This window comes from Hordeum vulgare, chromosome 6H (genome assembly GCF_904849725.1).
Source record: "Hordeum vulgare subsp. vulgare chromosome 6H, MorexV3_pseudomolecules_assembly, whole genome shotgun sequence".
Lineage (NCBI taxonomy): Eukaryota > Viridiplantae > Streptophyta > Magnoliopsida > Poales > Poaceae > Hordeum > Hordeum vulgare.
The window spans coordinates 138,060,589-138,083,136 of NC_058523.1; positions in this window are offsets into that span (position 1 = coordinate 138,060,589).

The window sequence follows — 22,548 nt, forward strand, 5'->3', positions numbered from 1 at the left end:
ATAAAACACATGAAGAAACTCCACGTTGATGGACTTTTGGAGTCACTTGATTTTGAATCACTTGACACATGTGAACCATGCCTCATGGGTAAGATGACTAAGACTCCGTTCTCCGGAACAATGGAGCGTGCAAGTGACTTGTTGGAGATCATACATACTGATGTGTGCAGACCAATGAGCATAGAGGCACGCAGTGGATATCGTTATTTTCTCACCTTCACTGATGATTTGAGTAGATATGGTTATATTTATTTGATGAAGCACAAGTCTGAAACGTTTGAAAAGTTCAAGCAATTTCAGAGTGAAGTTGAAAATCATCGTAACAAGAAGATCAAACTCCTACGATCTGATCGAGGAGGTGAGTATTTGAGTTACGAGTTTCGTGCTCACTTAAGACAATGTAGAATTGTTTCTCAGTTGACACCGCCTCGAACACCATAGCGTAATGGTGTGTCTGAAAGTCGTAATCGTACTTTATTAGATATGGTGCGTTCTATTTTGTCTCTTACCGATTTGTTGTTATCATTTTGGGGCTATGCATTGGAGATAGCTGCATTCACTTTAAATAGGGCACCATCAAAATCCGTTGAGACGACCCCATATGTGGTATGGCAAGAAACCAAAGTTGTCGTTTCTTAAAGTTTGGGGATGTGATGCTTATGTCAAAAAGCTTCAGCCTGAAAAGCTAGAACCCAAAGCGGAAAAGTGTGCCTTCATAGGTACCAAAAATAGACAGTTGGGTACACTTTCTATCTAAGATCCGAGGGCAAAGTGTGAATCGCTAAAGACGGAGCATTTCTTGGGAAAGAGTTTCTCTCAAAAGACTTGAGTGGGAGGAAGATAGAACTTGTAAGTGCATCTAGTGCCCCTTAGTGATTTGGTGGTTTGAAGACTTATATGTTAAGTATCTAATGTGTTCATGAGTGTACACAGGATCTATAAATTGCTAAGGAGTTTGAAATATACGATGAATATCGACCCCTAAAAATTGATACCTTCGGCTGAAGAAATTGGTCTTCTGCTGAAGACTTTGATCGCGAAGAAATTGCGGTGAAATTGATATTCCTCATGAAGATATTGAAGATGAGGAATTCAGTGTGTCATGAAGAAAAACGATCCGAAGACTTTGAAGCGTGAAGATTTATTTTTTGTGTTTCATTTTCTTCAGTCTTAAGTCATACGAACATCGTACTGTTAAAGGGGTTTGAGGTAACACTTCAGAATGAATTTCCTCATGATGCTCAACCCAATCCTAATCCTACCAAAAGCCTCAAGTGAGGAATAAGAGAGACATGAGGACTCTTACACATGAGGGTCCCGACAGTTGCCGCAATTCGCGCCACATCAGCGATCTTATCCATACCAACGGTCATATTATTTAAGGGCATTAATGTCAAATCATGTCGGGATGCTCCTAGGCTATAAATAGCCACCCCCCACAACCATTAGCTGGTTGGCTGCTCTGCGAGAAACTGACACTTGTCATTAAGAGCAACCCAAATTCCTCAGAGTCTGCGAGAGTAAATCATCAGTGAGGAAAGACCCCAAACACCAAACCACAAACCAAAAACCAAGTGATTGAGCATCACTGAAGAATTTGTCCCTGTGTGGGATTGAAGCCTTTTACCTTTGAGGATGATGCATCCTCCAAACGGTTAGACGTCATGGTCTAGAGCAATCCAGCAGTCAATTGTGGATCGCCTGGTGACCAAGTTTGTGAGGGTTTGGAAGTCTGCCCTGAAGACTTACCACGAGTGTTGGGCGAGGACTGTGTGTCCTTAGCTCAAGGAGAATACAGTAGGGACTGTGTGTCCCGGGACTGTGTGTCTTTTGGTTTCAATACCAAGCCGCTCCAAGCCAGACGTACAACTGTCACAACAGTTGGAACGAGGTCATTAACCAATGTCTTCACTATGATACGGGTTCTATTTCTTCAACTCTTTCTATTCCTAAATATTGTATGTTGAAGATTTTCATTGTCTCTGTTTGAAGGATTTACTAAAGACTTTCTCTGAATTTCCTCAACCTCAAATTCTTCATGCGAGTTAATCATCACGTGCTTACTCTGTGCCTGTGTACTGTGCAAACTTTTTTTCATATTCCTCATCTTGAAAACTATTGTAGTGATACTTTGCACCCCTGATCCTTTGTTGTTCCGCTGCAAGTTATTCATCAGTGAGGAATTTCCTCAAAAGGAATTTCCTCAGCGATGAACTTCTAAAAATCTCCTATTCACCCCCCTCTAGTCGATATAATGCACTTTCAAAACTTGATGAGGTTGTAGAACCTTTGCTTCAACCATATGGTGTCGCAGGACAGAAAGAAGTTTATGTCGAACCTACACGAGTTGAAGAGTAAGCTAATGATGATGATCATGAAACTTTAGATCAAGTTTCTATCAGACCTCGTAGGTCGACAAGGACACGTACTGCTCCTGAGTGGTACGGGAATCATGTCTTATCAATCATGTTGTTAGACAACAACAAAACTACGAGCTATGGAGAAGCAATGGTGGGCTCGGGTTCCAACAAATGGTTAGAGGCTATGAAATCCGAGATAGGATCTATGTATGAAAACAAAGTATGGACTTTGGAAATATTACCTGAAGGGAAAAAGGCCATTCAGAACAAATGGATCTTTAAGAAGAAGACGGACGCGGACGATAATGTGACCGTATATAAGGCTCGACTTGTGGCAAAGGGTCTTTCACAAGTTCAAGGAGTTGACTACGATGAGACTTTGCCGATGCTTAAGTCCGTCAGAATCATATTGGCAATAGCTACATTTTTCGATTATGAAATTTGACAGATGGATGTCAAAACAGCATTCCTTAACGGGTTTCTTAAGGAATAGTTGTATATGATGCAATCGGAAGGTTTTGTCAATCCAGAGAATGTTGACAAAGTATGCAAACTCTAGCGATCCATTTATGGATTGGTGCAAGCATCTCGGAGTTGGAATCAGTGCTTTGATGAGGTGATCAAGGCGTGTGGGTTTATACAAGCTTTTGGAGAAGCTTGTATTTACAAGAAAGTGAGTGGGAGCTCTATAGCGTTTCTAATATTATATGTGGATAACATATTCCTGATTGGAAACAATATAGAACTTTTGGAAGCGTAAAGGATTACTTGAATAAAAGTTTTTCACTGAAGGACCTGTGAGAAGCTGCTTACATATTAGGCATGAAGATCTATAGAGATAGATCATGACGCTTGATAGGACTTTCACCGAGCAAATACCTTGATATGATTTTGAAGAAGTTCAAAATGGAACAATACAAGAAAGGGTTCTTGCCTGTTACAAGGTATAAAGTTGAGTAAGACTCAATGCTCAGTGACTGCAGAAGTTAAAGAAAAGATGAGTGTCATTCCCTATGCTTCAGCCATAGGGTCTATCACAAAGTTGTGAGAATTGTGACTCAAGTCTTAGAATCTTACGATCTTACGATCCAAAATAGCTGCTCCGATTCTACGATTTTGCTCATAGAATCTAAGTTTCTGTGATCCCGATAGTCAAGATTCTACGATTCACGATCCTAGCAACGGAGCTCCGATCCGATTCAGAATCGCGATTCTGACAACTTTGGTCTATCATGTATGCAATGTTGTGCACAAGACCTGATGTCAGCCTTGCCATAAGTATGGTGGGAAGGTTTCAAAGTAATCCAGGAATGGAGCACTGGATAGCGGTCAAGAATATTCTAAAGTACCTGAAAAGGAGTAAGGAAATGTTTCTCGTTGAGGGAGGTGACGAAGAGCTCGTCGTAAAGGGTTACGTCGATGCAAGCTTCAACACTAATCCGGATGAATCTAAGTCACAAACCGGTGACATATTTATTCTCCATGGGGGTGCTGTAAGCTGGTGAAGTTCCCAGCAGAGCGTCGTAGTTGATTCTACATGTATAGCGCAGTACATAGTTGCCTCGGAAGCGGCAAAAGAGGGTGTTTGCATGAAGCAGTTCATGACAGACTTGGAGTTGTGCCAAGTGCACTGGATCCAATAAATCAATTCTACGACAAAAACTGGTGCCCTTGCTCTATCCAAGGAACCAAGGTTTTACAAGAGGACCGGACACATAAAATGACGCTTCAATGCCATCCAAGATTACATCAAGGAGGAGGACATCAATATTTGCAAAGTGCACACGGATCTGAATGTTGCAGACCCGTTGACTAAGTCTCTTCCACGAGCAAAACATGATCAACACCTGAACAGTATGGGTGTTAGATTCGTTACATTGTAGATCACATAGTGATGTGAAGCTAGATTATTGACTCTAGTGCAAGTGGGAGACTATTGGAAATATGCCCTAGAGGCAATAATAAAAAAGTTATTATTATATTTCCTATTTCGAGATAATCGTTTATTATCCATGCTAGAATTGTATTGAATGGAAACGCAAATACATGTGTGGATACATAGATAAAACATTGTCCCTAGTAAGCCTCTAGTTGACTAGCTCATTGATCAAAGATGGTTAAGTTTTCCCAGCCATAGACAAGTGTTGTCACTTGATAACAGGATCACATCATTAGGAGAATGATGTGATGGACAAGACCCAAACTATGAACGTAGCATGTGATCGAGTTATTTTATTGCTACTGCTTTTCTGCATTGTCAAGTATACATTCCTATGACCATCAGATCATGTAACTCACTGACACCGGTGGAATGCCTTGTGTATATCAAACATCGTAACGTAACTGGGTGACTATAAAGGTGCTCTACAGGTATCTCCGGAGGTGTCCGTTGAGTTAGCATGGATCAAGACTGAGATTTGTCACTCTGTATGACGAAGAGGTATCTCGGGACCCACTCGGTAATACAACATCACAAAGAAGCCTTGCAAGAAATGTGACTAAAGAGTTAGCCACGGGATTTTGTATTACGGAACGAGTAAAGATACTTGCCGGTTACGAGATTGAAATAGGTATAGAGATATCGACGATATAATCTCGCGCAAGTAACATACCGAAGGACAAAGGGAATGTTATATGGGATGAACTAAATCCTTGACATAGAGGTTCAACCGATAAATATTTTCATAGAATATGTAGGAGCCAATATGGACATCCAGTTCTCGCTATTGGTTATTGACCGGAGAGTGTCTCGGGTCATGTCTGCATAGTTTTCGAACCTGTGGGGTCTTGACACTTAAAGTTCAGTGATGTTTTGGTATTATTGAGTTATGTATGTTGGTGACCAAAAGTTGTTCGAAGTCCCGGATGAGACCCCGGATGTCACAAAGAGCTCCCAAATTGTTCGAAGGTAAAGATTGATATGTAGGAAAGTTGCATTTGGCTTCCGGAAAGATTTCGGACATTACCAGTAAAGTACCGGGAGTGACGAATGGGTTCCGAGATTTTACCGGGAGGGGCCACCCACTCGGGAGAGGGCCTAATAGGCCTAGAGGTGGCGCACCACACCCTAGTGGGCTGATGCTGCCACCCCAATAAACCTATTTTCGGACAAGGTGCAAAATTAAAAGGAAAAGGGAAAAAAGGAAGGAGGTGATGAAATAGGAAGGGAGCCCTCCACCAAACCGAATTGGAGGAGGACTCTCCTCCCTTGGCTCGGCCAAACCCTCCTCCTTGGAGTAGGAGGCAAGGCAGCCCTCCCTCCTATTCCTCCTATACATAGTGGAGGTTTTGAGGGCATACTACAACAGAAAAGCCATGTGTTGCCCTCTCCTTCATAGATCGTCTCCCTCGTCTAGATTAGTCCGGCATAGCTTGGCGAAGCCCTGCTGGATTAGTTCACCACCACCACCACCATGTCGTTGTGCTGCCGGAGAACTCATCTACCTCTCCTCCCCTCTTGCTGGATCAAGAAGGCGGAGATCTTCATCGAGCTGTACGTGTGCTGAACGCGGAGGTGCTGCCCGTTCGGTGCTAGATCGGGACGGAGTTCGTGGGACGGCTTGCGATTTGGATCGCGAAGACGTTCGACTACATCAGCAACGTTTCTTAACGCTTCCTGCTTAGCGATCTACAAGGATATGTGGATCTGATCTCCCCTCTCGTAGATGATCATCACCATGGATAGGTCTTGCATATGTGTAGGAAATTTTTTGTTTCCCATGCAACGTTCCCCAACACGTTTGCCTACCCGAACTATTCGTCTCCCAAAACTACTCTGTTCTGAAACTGCAGCAGTCAGAGCTGACAAAACCACTCTCAAATCTGATGCTCGAGTGACCCAATCCTCAAACCAGCTAACCAGATTGAAGTACTCAAAGTAAGAAATGAGCTCACCAATTTTAGGGTCGATCCAAACACGTTTCATCCTTCAATCACTAGCTTGAACAATGTCTAGTCACATGCATCAAATTTGTACATAACCTCCACTTCTTCTCCTTCCGATCTCTCACATGTTGTGTTCCTCTCACTAACTCTCACGAATGGGAGACACCATGAGGAGGGGTGGAGTGGCTAGGGTTGTCTCCTTGCTCCATTCACCAGGGAGCACTCACAACTGTTGGATGCAACGAAGATCAATGGCTGACATATGTTGGACTTATGGGCTGATGTTGGGCTGCCAACACATCTCCATGTGGAGGGACTTAGCCCAACAAACTCCCCCTCCCGACATCATGGAGAGTCTCACTACCTTCTGGCATCCATGCCAGCGAGCCAGCGCCATACTTTGATCTTCTTCCTCGTCACCACTTTAGTCAACATATCAATCCCATTTTCATCGGTGTGAACCTTCTCAAGTTGCATTTGCTTGGAATACAACACATATCGAATCCAATGATAGAGGAATTCTATATGCTTAGAACTTGAATGAAAACTTGCATTCTTACTCAAGTGGATAACACTTTGGTTGTCACAAAGTAACACATACTTGTCTTGCTTAAAACCAAGCTCAGAAGCCAACCGTTTTAGCCATAGTAACTCTTTGATCGCCTCTATTACTAAGATGAATTCAGCTTCAGTTGTATTCGGTGCCATACACTTTTGCAGCATGCTTTGCCATCACACTGCTCCCCTACATAGGTAACCAAGTAACCTGAAGTAGACTTCCTTCTGTCAACATCTCGAGCCATGTTAGAATCTGAAAAAGCAATCAGCTTGGCCTCACCACCACCAAAGCAAAGCTTTAGATTTGTGCTGCCCCTGAGATATCTCAAAATCCACTTCACGACTTCCCAATGAGGTCTTCCTCAATTAGACATAAATTTGTTGTACTAACTGCATTAGCAATGTCAGGCCTTGTACGCACTATAGCATACATCAAACTCCCAACTACTAAAGCATAAGGAATATTTTGCATTTCCTTTTTCTTCTCATCAGTGGTAGGACATTTGAAAGGGCGTGGATGTCGCCTAGAGGGGGTGAATAGGAGATTTAAAATAATTATGGTTTAGGCTTGAAAAATGCAGAATAAAACTAACATTTAATTTGTCAAGCACAAAACCTACAACAACTAGGCTCACCTATGTGCACCAACAACTTATGCTAAGCAAGATAAACAACTAAGTGATAGCAAGATATATGACAATAAACAATATGGTTATCACGAAGTAAAGTGCATAAGTAAAGGGTTCGGGTAAGAGATAACCGAGGCACGCGGAGACGATGATGTATCCCGAAGTTCACACCCTTGCAGATGCTAATCTCCGTTGGAGCGGTGTGGAGGCACAATGCTGCCCAAGATGCCACTAAGGCCACCGTAGTCTCCTCATGCCCTCGCACAATGCAAGATGTCGTGATTCCACTAAGGGACCCTTGAGGGCGGTCACCGAACCCGTACAAATGGCAAACCTTGGGGGCGGTCACTGGTACCCGTACAAATTGCTCGGGGCAATCTCCACAACCGAATTGGAGACCCCGATGCTTGCCCGGAGCTTTACACCACAATGATTCAGCTTCGAGACACCACCAAGCTTCTAGGACGCCAAAGCATCCACAAAGAACAATATCTAGGGTACTAAGTACCAAAGGTAATAAGCTTCTCAAACTTCACTTCCACGTATCACCGTGGAGAACTCAAACCGATGCAACTAATGCAATGGCAAGGGAACACGGAGTGCCCAAGTCCTTCTCTCCCAAATCCCACCAAAGCAACTAATGCTAGGGAGGAAAATGAGAGGAAGAACGAAGAAGAACACGAAGAACTCCAAGATCTAGACCCAAGGGGTTCCCCTCACTTACAGGAGAAAGTGATTCGTGGAAATGTGGATCTAGATCTCCTCTCTCTTTTCCCTCAAGAACTAGCAAGAATCATTGGAGGGATTGAGAGTTAGCAAGCTCGAAGAAGGTCAACAATGGGGGAAGAACACGAGCTAAAGTGATGAGGTTCAATGGGGAAGAAGACCCCCTTTTATAGGTGGGGAAAAATCCAACCGTTATGCTTCATAGCCCGCACAGAGCGGTACTACCGCTCGGTAGGTTCACCAACCATGCTGAGGACAAAAAGGATGCGAAAAACAGTCCGACGGAGCGGTACTACCGCTCCTGGAGCGGTACTACCGCTAGGGAGCGGTAGTAAAAAATTACTACCGCTCCGAGGGCGTTACTATAGCTACAAGAGCGGTACTACCACTAGGGAGCGGTAGTAAAAAATTACTAACGCTCCGGGGGCGGTACTACCGCTGGATACTGAAACTGCTCTAACTTTCGCATACGGACTCCGAATTCAACGAAACTAAGTTTGTTGGAAAGCTAACGACATGGGCTAACACAATCTTGATAGAAATATCAATAAGAAGCAAGTGAGAAAAGTCCCATAAGAAAATGGTGAGAACCCTTCTTTGAATAAGACCGGTAAAAGCTCCCAACATCGAAAACATCATAGAAGATGCATATGGACTCCGTTTTCGATGAACTCGAGCTTGTAATGAAGATGACCATAAGCTCTAAAACTCACAAAGAGAAACACCAAACAAGAACCAAGAAGTATGATGCAAGGATGCAAATGGTTTGAGCTCTCAATGAACGATATGATCAAGCTACTCACTTCAGAGCCCCCCTTGACATTACGGCAATCTATCCTAAAATAGAAAACCTATCAAGGGCAAACCTATACCTTGAACCTCGTCCTCTTGAGCTAGATGACGATGATCTTGGCTTCCTCAAGATGGACCACCTTTCTTGATTGCGTTGGCTTGATGAAGACTAGTTGATTGCTCCCCCATACACACTATGGATGAGCCGCTCTTCAGCATATCTTCACAAGTCCATTGCCACCACAATGGACGGCAAACTCCAAGCATGATATATTCATGCTAATCCGCTTAAACTTGCACGCCGCAATCTTGATGACGATCACCACTTGACGTCATCCTTCATGGGTTGTATGAGATCTTCCTCTAGACGCAAGCCCATGAAAACACACCTAACCCCACATAGAATTCTCATGAAGACCATGGGTTAGTACACAAACACGTAATGGACAATGCTTACCATACCATGGGATCACTTGATCCCTCTCGGTACATCTTGTACTCTTTGTGTGTTGATCATCTTGATTTACTCTTTGTCTGACGTTCTTGATCAACCTTGTGTCTCTATGACCATTCTTTGGATAATACCTTGAAGACCACCTTGGTCATCATATAAACTCCTTGAACCCAACAGATGGATTTCAAGAAGTGTCTATGGACAAATCCTATAAATATAACTTAAGGAAACCATTAGTCCATAGGGATTGTCATTAATTACCAAAACCACATATGGAGAAATATACTCTAACAACATTGTTTTTTTCTCAACTTGAAATGGGCTGCTAGTGGACAACTCACAACTTTAGCATTCTCCATCTTGAACTTCTGAAGTACCTTCTCAATATACATCTCTTGAGAGAAGTACACCTTGTTGCAATTCCTGCCTCACTCAATTTTCATTCCGAGAATGTTCTTTGGTGGACCTAAGTCTTTCATGGCAAAGCATTTTCTCAGCTCCTTCTTCAACTTAGCAATCCTAGAGACATTCTTGCCAACAATCAGGGTATCATCAACATAGAGCAATAATATGATAAAATCATCACCTGAGAACCTCTGAATAAATACACAATGGTCAGAGCTATGCTTCTTGTAGCCTTTCTCCCCCATGACAGTTTCAAACTTCATGTACCATTGTCTTGGTGCTTGTTTCACGCCATAGAGATTTTTCTTTAGCTTGCACACATAGTCTTCTTTGCCTTTCACAAGAAACCCCTTAGGTTTCTCCATGTATATTCCTTCCTCCAACTCACCATGAAGGTATGCAGTCTTCACATCCATTTTCTCAACCTCCAAGCTGAGACTTGCTGCCATGCCAAGGATTACTCAAATGGATGTCATCTTCACGACCGAAGAAAATATCTCATCATAGCCAATGCCTTTTCTCTGGTCGAATCCTTTTACAACTAGCCTCGCCTTATACCTTGGATGTAATGTGTGCTCTTCTTGCTTGATTCTGTAGACCCACTTGTTCTTCAAAATTTTCTTGCCTTTGGGCAACTTCACCAACTCATAAGTATGATTGGGCAACTTCACCAACTCATAAGTATGATTCTTATGCAAGGAATCCATCTCTTATTGCATAGCATTTTTCCACTCCACCTTGTGCTCATATTCCATTGCATCTTCAAAGAATTAAAGTTCCGATCCGTCAGATAAGAACACCACGTATTGATCTGAGGGATACCTGCTGGAAGGAATTCGACCCATTTTGGATCCCTTGAGTGGAGCGGCTGGTGGACTTTCTCGTGGTGCTACTTCCTACTGATCTAGATCATCAACTTAACATCATACTCTTCCTGCTATTTGGGAGCATCTTCTTCACCCGCACCACCATGTACATCATCTTGTACATCTTCTACATCTGCTTCAACTTGCACATGAGGAGGAGCTGCAGGAACTGGGTCAGAATCAATCATGTCTCGATGCTGCTAAGGAGGAACCTGCCCCTTTGTATTCACAATATCCTCAATTGTTTGGTCTTCTACAAACACAACATCACGTCTTCTCACAAATTCCCTTGCTATAGGGTCAAACATCTTGTAACCAAACTCATCACCACCATAGCCAAGAAAGATGCACTGTCGTGTCTCTAAATCAAGCTTTGACCTTTCATCTTGAGGAATATGAAAAAAGCCTTGCACCCAAAAACTTTCACATGGTCATATAAGACGTCCTTGTCACGACAAGCTCTGTCAGGAACATCTCCCTGCAAAGGATAACATGGCGATAGATTAATAAGATAAACTGCAGTCATCAAAGCTTCACCCCAAAAGTGTTTACGTAGCTTTGCACTTGACAGCAAGCATCTAAATCTCTCCACAATTGTCCCGTTCATCCTCTCAGCAAGACCAATTCATTTGTGGTGTCTTCGAGGGAGTAAATTGATGCCTAATACCTCGCTGCTTACAATATGCATCAAATGGCCCAATATACTCTCCTCCATGATCAGCTGAATGCACTTGATCTTCTTCTCAATTTCTCTCTCACCTCAAGCTTGGAATTGCTTGAATGCATCTAGTACTTGATCTTTGGTCCTCAAAGTGAAGGTCCAAACTTACGTGGAAAATTCATCAATAAAAGTCACAAAGTACTTTGCACCACCAAGAGATCTTACCGACATTTTACAAATATCAGAGTGTATCAAGGCAAGCTTCTTAGGCTTCTTGTGACGAGGTAGAGTCTTGAAGGCAATTCTAAGTTGCTTCCCTGCTAGACAATTTGAACAATTTTTGATGTGAACTCATTTCAAACTCTTCAACAAATTTTTCTTTAGTGGCACTGTCATCCCCTTCTCACTCATGTGCCCAAGTCTCTTGTGCCATAGTGCACAATGATCATCCTTCTCTAGTCCATTGACATAAGTACTAAAGATCTTAGTATGAACATGATACAAAACTGAGACTGTTTTACTCGTTGCAACAATCATGTTGCCTTCGATGAGCTTGTACTGCCCTTTTCTAAAATTTCTCAAGTAATCATCTCCATCAAGCAAACCAACTGAGATAATATTGAGACAAAGTGCCTCAACATGCCTCATAGACTTGAGGACTAACCTTGTACCATTTGCGGTCTCCAAATGCACATCTCCTTTTCCAATGATGGTTGCCCTATCATTATTTCCCATCTTCACAACACCAAAATCAACAAATATATAGTTAGTGACGAGATCTCTATGAGATGTAGCACAAATGTAGAACCGCTATCTGGTATCAAATCATCTCGTCACCATCCACAAGGTTTACGGTTTCATAAAAAAACAACAATGATCCTCTCCTCAATAGTGGAACCAAATCTGCCCTCATTTTCTTCGTGCATAACAAGCATGATGTCCTCTTCTACTGCAGTAACTCGGTTGCCCTTCGTTTCACTATCACTGTCAGGTGCCTTCTTATCTTGCTTCTTATTTTTCTTTTTGTATTTCTTCCACTTGTCACATTGCCACTTAATTAGCACACTTGCCTCTTGATTTGCTCCTACCTCTTTCTGCCCCTTTACCTCTACATATGCTATTCTTCTCCCGCTGGACTCACTGACCAACACCTATGAATGTGAGGAAGAACTTGCTTCAGCCACCTTTCTGAATTCTTCATTTAGTACCCTAGTATTCACAAGATTCTAAGTGACAACTCCATTAGGTGCTGAATTGCAAACCATGACTTTAAAGGTCTCCCAGCTGTCCGGTAATGAGCCTAGTAGTAGCAAGGCTCTCACTTCATCTTCAAATGTTATTCCCATTGAAGAAAGCTGATTTATAATTCCTTGGAATGTATGCACATGATCTGGAATTAGAGTGCCCTCTTTGTACCTCAAACACATCAAATTTTTGATCAAGAACATCTTGTTTGTACCTTCTTTTCGGGCAAAAAACTCATCCAATTTCTTCCATAAGGTGTGTGCATGTGTCTCATTAATGATATGGTTCAAAACATTGGCATTGACTCATTGTCGAATAATCTCACAAGCTTGGCGATGAAGTACCTTTCACTCACCTTCCTTAATGCCCTCCGACATCTCAATGGAGAAGATTGGCTTCTACTATTCTTTCACATATAACAAGTCCTCCATCTTGCCCTTCCATGCTTGGTAATTTGTACCATTCAAACATATCATCCTGCTCATATTCACTTCCATCTTTCACCACAAGAAACACAACAATTTGCACAAGCAAACCAAGGCTCTGATGCCACTTCTTGGGGCTGGACAATAACAATGAGTTGCACAAATTTACCGACACAAAAAATATGCACTCTACCCAACACCCTCCACTTGCGACGAACTTTGAGGACAGATTAAACCAACAAGTAAGCAACGGAATAACACAAACAACATGCACATGTGACACGGGATTTAATGTGGAAAAACCTCCTCAAGTTGAGGAGTAAAAAACCACTTTTGTGGACCGATCGGTCCACACAAATTTTCTACTAGAATGATGAGTACAAAGTCTTCTCTAGAACCTCTAGAGAAATTTACAACACACTCTCCACATTGCCAACCAACAACAGCAACAACAACCACAAGAGGCAATATTTCAGCAAAGCAGAGTACACACAACTTATGTCCCCTTCACTATTTTGCAAACTGCTCTTTAACCTCTTAATCAAACGGTGCCAAATTTGACAGACAAGTAGATACGCGAGTTCCTGAGATTCCCTCAAAATGTTAGCTCAATCAGACACTGTTTGCCTACCCAAACTGTTTGTATCCCAAAACTACTCTAGTCTAAAACTGCAGCAGCCGGAGCTGACAAAACCAGTCACAAATCTGATGCTCCACTGTCCCAATCCTCAAACCAGCTAACTAGACCGGAGTACTCAAAGTAAGAAATGAGCTCACCAAGTTTGGGGTCGATCCAAGTACGTTTGAGCCTTCAATCACTAGCTTGAACACTGTCTAGTCAGATGCATCAAATCTGGACAGAACCTCCACTTCTTCTTCTTCCTCTCTCATACACGTTGTGTTCCTCTTTTGTGTGTTCTCTCTCACTCACTCTCATGAATGCCAGCCACCACCAGCAAGGGTGGAGTGGCTAGGGTTTTCTCCTTGCTCCCTTCACCAGAGAACACTCACAAACGTTGGATGCAACGAAGATCTACGGCTGACATGTGTTGGACTTATGGGCTGATGTTGGGCTGCCAACATACCTCCATGTGGAGGGACTTAGCCCTATATAGACAACATAGGCGGAGTGAGCATGTGTTGTACATGATGTGCGGTTTTGTTACTACTAGGCATGGGAGGATAAGGAAGTTAGTCTTGATGGGTAGGTGGTGCCTGACAAGGACACATTTGGGTCTAGATGGATGATGATATCGATGAACATGTGAGCCATTGAATCAAAGATAGATGGATGAAGTGGCACCAATATTCTGACAATCTCTATGATAAGATAATCCATAAAAGTTAAAAGATAGAATTTGACATGTGGTATTGTATCGAGTTGAGTGTTGGCCAATTAAAAGGCGATATGTCCAACAATTAGGTGCAGGAAAGACTCGCATGTTGAGATGGATACATGACAACATAAGAAAGGATCAGGTCTGAAATGATGTTATGCATAACAGAGTTGGGGTGACACCGTTTAAAGAGAATGTTGGCGAACATCGCGTCAGATTGTTTTGGCATATACACCACAAGACTTCATAAGTTTGAGTGCACAACACACGATTAAGGTGTGTTGATAATGTCATGAGTGTTTCGGGTAGAGCAAACTTAACGTGGAAGGATTCCATAAAGAGAATCTGAAGGTCTGGAATATCACCAAAGATATAGTCATGGATAGGGGTGTGTGGGAGTTTTTTATCCACGTGCCAGATTTGTGACTTGGTTTTGATATGTTATAGGTTTCAACTCTAGTCCATCCTAACTTGTTTTAGATTGAGAGGTTGTGTTGTTTTTATTGTTTCAAAAATTATTGTTCACCTAGGTGCATCCTAAGAGCATAATGGTACTTCCAAGCACCAACGTGATATATGACACCACTTTAAGAGCATCTCCTACAACTTCTCTTTCCCTCATAATTTGCCAATCATGGGGGAGTTGGTCAAAACAAACATCTCACTTTCCAAAATAGTTTTAGTGATCAATGAAATAGTCTATCCCCCCTATATGAAGGGGGTGGCGCTCTCCTTATATAACCTTCATTACATGTCACACCATCAACAAACCTAAAAAATCACTCTCTCCACAAATGCTTCTCCACCCGTCCCAAGCCCGACCGCTACATGGCTATGTCGCCGCCTCCATGCCGGGGGATGCCTTGCCTTTCAGCGTGCCTCCCCCAGTATTGCAGTGTCTGTCGTCGTCGGTCCACTGTTGCGCCCTGCTCGTGACAGCTCCCCAACACGCCTCCTTCTCCCGTCAGTCGTCGCCTCCCCACCACTGTGACACATCTTTGGTAGTACACAAGCATTCGGTGAGTTCTCTCACATTGTATTACCTTTTCTTTGTTGTGTAAGATCCTAAATAACACAAGTGTGAGGATGATGATTTTTTGTGTTGTCTATGCACTCCTCTGCACCGCATGGATATTCCATGCTTTTTGTTGTTTCTTCTGGAAATTTCGGTCTGTGCCACTACTTAACTTGGATATTCGAAGGACACCACCAAGATTTCACAAATTCGGTTCGTTCCACTATAAGTGAAAATAAATTAGCTACATGCCCCTACGCGATGTCTCCGCTAGTTCCCCTCAAGTTGTCATCTAATTTAATATGTTTTCTCCACTGTGGGACTCATCGGATGCCATGTAAACCCAATGTGACTTTCATACGTGTGGATGGTGGGATCGTTCTTCAACATGGTTCCGCCTGATCACACTAGACTCTAGATTAAGGTTTGGATTGCCCCAACCCTAGTCGCTGATAGCTGCGCGGTGTCGTAGGCACATGCACCCATGATATGTGATCGCATGGACGCATGCCTAGGTGCAATGTCCCCCCCCCCCCCCCCCCCCCGCGCCCCATTGGAAGACAACTAAATCAAGGATTGGCCGACAACCGTGTTGAACACTGGTCAGGGGCGTATGTCGGTGGGCCGTGTAAGAATATTTATTAAAATTCACAGTGCGAGGTGTGCACAAGTGATTATAGGATATGAAATAATTTGAATGTAGTTGTTGATTCAAATATCAAGGTTTGGTTTTATATTATGTTTTCTTAATTTCATAACTCAAAATTCATGTAGTGTTTGAATCATTACTTTTGTTAGAAGACAAATGATGCTTTATTTTATAACATGCGGTTAGTTTATTGCTTTAGTACCACATTTTCTTTCCTTTAGCATTCAGTTTTCGGTTTTATAAGTTTATGCCACTAGTTATATCTCACTACTCATTTTTGTCATTACAAGTTACAATTACTCACAAATGTCATCGTTCTATGAGATGCTTGCCCAAAAATGACATCGTTCATGAGATGCTTGCACACAAATGCCATTAGATATCTCAAAAATGCAATCATTCCATTATATGTTTGCTCAAAAATGCCATTAGACATCTTTATTGTCAGGTCAAGCACGTTGACATGCTATATCACAAAAATACCCCTAGACCCATATGTCACTTCTCTCTATCTCACAATGATAAGTGTGAGCCCCACTTGTAAGGAGTAAGCAAGATATTAATTTTAGAGGAAAAATAACAATGTTGTTGGGATAAAGTGGGATCCATACTTTACTGTAGTGAGATAGATGAAGAGCTGACATGTTGGTCGATAGGTATTTTGACCATTATAACCTCGTAAACGAGACTAAAGCTCACAGTAATGACGTCTAGTGGCATTTTTAAGAAGGAGAGCGCTAGAGATCAGACTACTGATCCGTTATGTTTTATCAGACTAGTCATTGACTGTACGATAAGAAGCATGATGTCCATCAAATTTGGCAGTATAGCCCCGCATGTGGTGTCGAGGTGTGTTGAATTGCTTCCTTAAAAAATGCGCCCATTAGTTTATTTGCATGTGTGATTCCACACAAATTGCAATCAATTTGTTTCCAAACAACCACTCATATAAATGAGGGCATATCGAATTAATTAGGCGCCATGATAAGTGCTTCCATGAATGTGATTTGCTTCCATACAATTAGATTTCATTGCTCATTTCGACTGTAAGTTTAACTGCCTCTAAAATAATATTATGTTTTTCGGCCAACTTTAGAAATTGTTTCCGTGGCAAATACAGGTTGCTTCCATCCTGTTAGAATTGGTCTTCCAATGGAGAAGATTCCTTCCTTCGGGTTAGAAATTGATCTTTTAATAGATAAGATTCCTTCCTTAGGGTTAGAATTGTTTGCTTCAATTGGCAGATTTTTTCACTTCCACCGCAGCAGTTGATGGTTGCTTCGATCTATTTCGATCATATTTGTGTCCAATGCAAGCACACAAAAACACGTTTCAAACAACTTGAAAATTATTTGGGTTGTAGGATAAAGGATTTGTTGACAAGATTAAAATTTGTTTACATTAAACACTTCCTTTTAAAGATTAGATTTTCTTTCGAAGCAAGAGGAGATCACTTCTATCTAGTTGAAAATTGTACTTCGATCGATCGGACAAATTATTTCCATTGCAACCGTTGTTCACTTTGATCTAGTTAGAAATCGTTTAATTCAATCATCCATGAATATTGCTTCCATTATAAACAGAGATTTTTTCGATCCATTTAGAATTTGATAGTTTCAACATGTCATATAAATTGCTTATACGGCAACAATAACCAGAATTGATTACAAAGGTAGGTCATGTGTGTCTAGCTAGGTCTCTAGGCGCAATGCAAGCAACATTATGGAATTAGGTATTTGCATCCATCAACTTAAAGTGGAACTTTGCCTCCAAGAAATTTGGTATTTGCATACAAATAAATGAGAATTTGCTTCCAAAGAATTTGGAACTTAGATCTAAAAAATGCGGTGCTTTCGCACAATAGTGACGTATATGATCAGGTTTTGCATCGATCTAGCACAATGCAGACGTTGTGCTTTCAAACATATATATTTTGCTTCTAAATTATTACGATACTACATTGCTGTCATACGAACAAAGATTTGTTTCCATCAAAATGAAAAATACATATTTTAACCTATATGACTATATGTTTCCACAATAATGAAACATTTGTCTCAGTTAAACAAAGAATTTGCTTCCATGGTGATCGCAAGGCACCACACCATCTACGGCCGTGACATGAACTGCAAGCAAAAGTGTGAACACCATGTGAAAAGATATGTTGCATCTTACTACCTTCTTCTGTGCTTCCCGCAATCCAAGCCATAATCTTGTTAATATAATTCGATGAAATCAACGAGCGTTGGACAAGAACTCTATACTGCTTAGTATAGTGAAAATGTCCCAATGGAAAAAAATACTAACCATGGTTCCTCCATTCATTGAGTTAATTGTCAATTAAATAAAAAACATGATGCCTGCAAATATGTATGTTGCATGGAGATGAAGCAAAATTGAAAACAATGTCAAAGCATAAGTTTGATATGTGTCAAGCAAACTGGACTTGGTGACAAAGCGTTACCATGGTATTGTACATACGGACGATGCAAAAGCAAGATGTATATGAAGCATGGAATGGATGCAATCTCAATATAACTATTTGTATCGGAAGCATGAAAAATTGGAACCTGAAATTAGCCATGCTTGCATCCATGGTGTGAGTGCATCTTGGTGTGATGTGCAAACCAGATCCACCTAAACGAATAAAGTGCAGTCTGCTGGTCACAAAATCATACTTCCAAATAAGAGTGTCTATTATTTCCATTGTACGGATTTGAACTCTGAAATTGACAAAGAATAAGATTAATCAGTCTCTTCACGAATGGAGGATATAAGACAGGTTACATACTATTGGCCACGTGAGATGTCGTTGCTATGGAGAAGGGACGTGCGCAAGCTGTAACCTACACAGGAGGTCGTCCGGGGGCAGCACCAAGGAGTGGGGTGCTACAGGCAGATCTGATTTGCCAACTGCGGTGGATGGTGAGCTGAATTGGAATCCTGGTGAACATGAGATCGATTCCGAGAGCGATGCAAGAGAAGGCATGGGGAGGCATGTGCAAGGCGAACTTGGAGGTGTGGTGTGTCGACAGCCAGGCAGGGAGAGGTGGGACGAGTGATTTATGCGAGAGTCCACCAAAACCGGACAGTTAGCAATGACACGAGGGGTCAAGCTATGATTTATCATCCGTCTGATTAAGCAAAGATCAATGGCTCACGAGTAGTCTGACTAATATTTTGCATGAGGCTACTGGTAGGAAGTGTTTCCCTTTTAAGAATGCCTAATGAAACAATGACATTTTTTAGCAGTTCAAATTTGCAATGGTAAAACTAATTAGTGAGACATAACCAATGACATAAATGATAACAACCTGTTTTTCCTTTGGCGACGGACCACGGTAGATCACTGCATCATTTGTTAAAGACCCTAACGATGCATTCTCCTCCGTATGTCATCCCCCGTGCCTTCTTTATGAATTCTGGTGGTTATAGCATTCCGACGAAGCGCGTCGAGTCAAATTTAGGTGGCCGCACAAATTTGCATCTTCTGAAACTGAGTAGGATCACCGCGGAATCAAGGAGCCCGTACCGTTGTTTTGTTCAAGCCCAATGTGCATGAAAGAAGAAGTAGAATGTGCTAATGATGAAGGTGCGATTGATCACACACCACATGTACTTCCGAGCAAAGGGGAGAAAGATCTTTGACTTTTCATTCTTCTGAGCTGCGTGCTTTGACTTTTCAAGGACCGAGAGGAGTAAAAACAACCGTTATTGAGGCTGCCCGTAATGGGAGTATCATAGGTAGTATCATACATGCCAACTAAGCAATTTTGATGAGGTGACATAGAATTAAATGAGAAAAGAGAGGGTTGAGTATCATATTATGATACCGTATCATATTAAATGATGTGCTAATATGTATCTTGCATGTCAATAAATGACCTATCTATGATACTATCATATGATACTATGCATTACGAATGTGGTATCATACACTAGTATCATATGCATGATACTAGTATATGATACTACCCATTACAACCAGCCTGAGAAAGAGGAAGGGACCATCCATCATTCCCAACTACCAAGTGCTTTTCTCCCATTCCCAACGGTGATTGAGGAATTAAGAGGAAGGGGGCATCCATTCTCAACTATCAAATTTAGGGTCGAGATAACGCCCATTTGTAGTAGAAGCAACAACGGACCACACGCTCAATGGTCATATGTTGCGTCATGTCACTGCATGCATGCATAAGTGACGAAACTGATGATGTCATTCGAATTTTTTTGTATTTTCACTATTTAAAATATTTTATCGCTTAAATAAAAAATTCAATTAAAAATCGTTTTTATCATCAAATCCGTCGGGACAAGATCTTCGAAAATAGATCTCATATCGATACATTTCGACGACTTCTTTTTTGGATTAAAAGTTGTCACGTTCATTGCACATAAATTGTCATCATGATTCCACTAAAGTTGTCATCATATATTTCAACTAGTTTTTCTTCTATATTTACAGAAAACTTTGACATGTTATAAAAAAAGAAATAAATAAACTAAACTTGACATGATGAATTACTAAGATTCTCCATGATCCATTAAATAATGTTGACATGCTTCACAAGTAAAAAATGATATATGTCGTTAATTACTATAAAAATGTATGGCCATTAGCTTAAATTTGACATGAACATAAACTAAAATTGCCATGATGAATTACATAATTTGCCATGCTACATGCACTAAAATTTATCATGGTTCATAGAATTTTTTTTCATGTTCAAAATACTTAGATTGCCATGGTTAAAATAATAAAAGTGCCATTATCTGTGAACTTAAATTGCCATGATGAATTACTAAAAACTGTCATGATCCATGAGTTAAATTTTTCGTGATTAATTACCAAAATTTTCCATGGGCAGCTAATAAAAATTGCCATGAAAAACAGTGGAAATACAATGATAGCTTTAAATCTAGAAGAAAAAACTGGATGAAACATGTCGTGGCAATTTTATTGTAAACACTATGACAACATGAGTGTAAACATGTGACAACTTGTGGCCTCAAAAAAAGTTATCAAAACATATCAATATGAGATCTAGTTTTAAGATCTCCTTGAGACGAATTTAACGGTGAAAACGGATTTTCAATTAGATTTTTTATTTAAGAGATAAAACATTTTTAAGTCTAAAAAATCAAAAAGATTCTACCGATGTCATAAATTTGATGTGGCAAGATGAATAACTATGGAAACGTGTAGACCATGTTGCCTCGTGTCACACATGTGAACATAACTATTTCCGTTGTTTTAACCTTCTCCTTCTTAGAACATCTCCAATAAAAGATATATATATATATATATATATATATATATATATATATATATATATATATATATGCAAAAATAACTATTTTTTCCATCTTCGAGGCCCCAAAACGCTTCTTTAACAAATGGTGTGAATGCAAAAAGAATTACATCTCCATCTTCCGAAGATGTAATTAGAACACGTTGCGGTGTAAATTTGCATCTCCACATCTAGGAGATGTAAAAAAGGGAAACCGTCCACGAACCCACCAACTGTCGTTCAGTTGCCTTCTGCGCGCATAGCCGCCGCCCGATTCCCGACTGTCCGCCTTTTAGTCGCCGCCCGCCGCCGCCATGGCCGATGCCAATGACCCCGCTGCCTTCTCCGAGTCCGCCGCTGGTGCCCTGCCCCACCTCGCGCGCGACTGTCTCCTCCGTGACAATCGTTCCTCATGCGGCCATCGCCGCCCTGGATTTGCCCAACCCGTCTGCTCGCCGTCGAGCCGGACGCTGCAAAGAAGAAGCAAACGGTCAAGCCTCCGGTGGAGGCATCAAGCGGCCGGCTGGCCGTGGCCGCAACCCGATGGCAAACCCTCGGCCGATGTGTTGGTGGAGGATGAAGAGGATGTCCCCGGTGATGAGAGAAGGAACCCCACCGCTCATTCGGCGACTAAATCATATAGGCCGGATGGAGTGAAGAAAGTAAGGGAACCAAGGTCAGCGACAATGATCTCAAGGAATCGGTGGCAACATGATGAGTGGCATGGAAGGTGGCTTCAGTGGCAACATGAGCGGCACGAGAGGTGGCAACGGAGGTGCTTCTGATGGAGTTCGCGGTAATGAGACTTCAACGCAAGAAAACTTCGACAAAGATGCCATCGATGATGCTTATACCGCCGTCCACAATGGCACTAGTGACAACGGAGAACACAATTTAAGATATATATATGCGCATTTTCATTTGTTGGACCAAGAATTGTTTGAGACAATTGACTTTTGCTTGCAGGACATAAAACTATGGTTGATTGTCCACTTCTGTTGCTAGAATTATGAAAACGCACTGTGCAAATGCACCTGTGCAACACTTGTGCAGCGGCTGTGTAGCAACCATCACTGATCACAAAGCAATCCTTCCCCGTGGGGCCCTTAATGTATTTGTATCTACTTGATGCTATATTTTCTGTTAGTAGAAATGTCATTTATTGAAAAAAGTAACATCTTTATTCGATTGTTCATAATACCACCGTTTGTTAACGGTAATCCATCTCTGCCCGATGAACAGTACGGCGG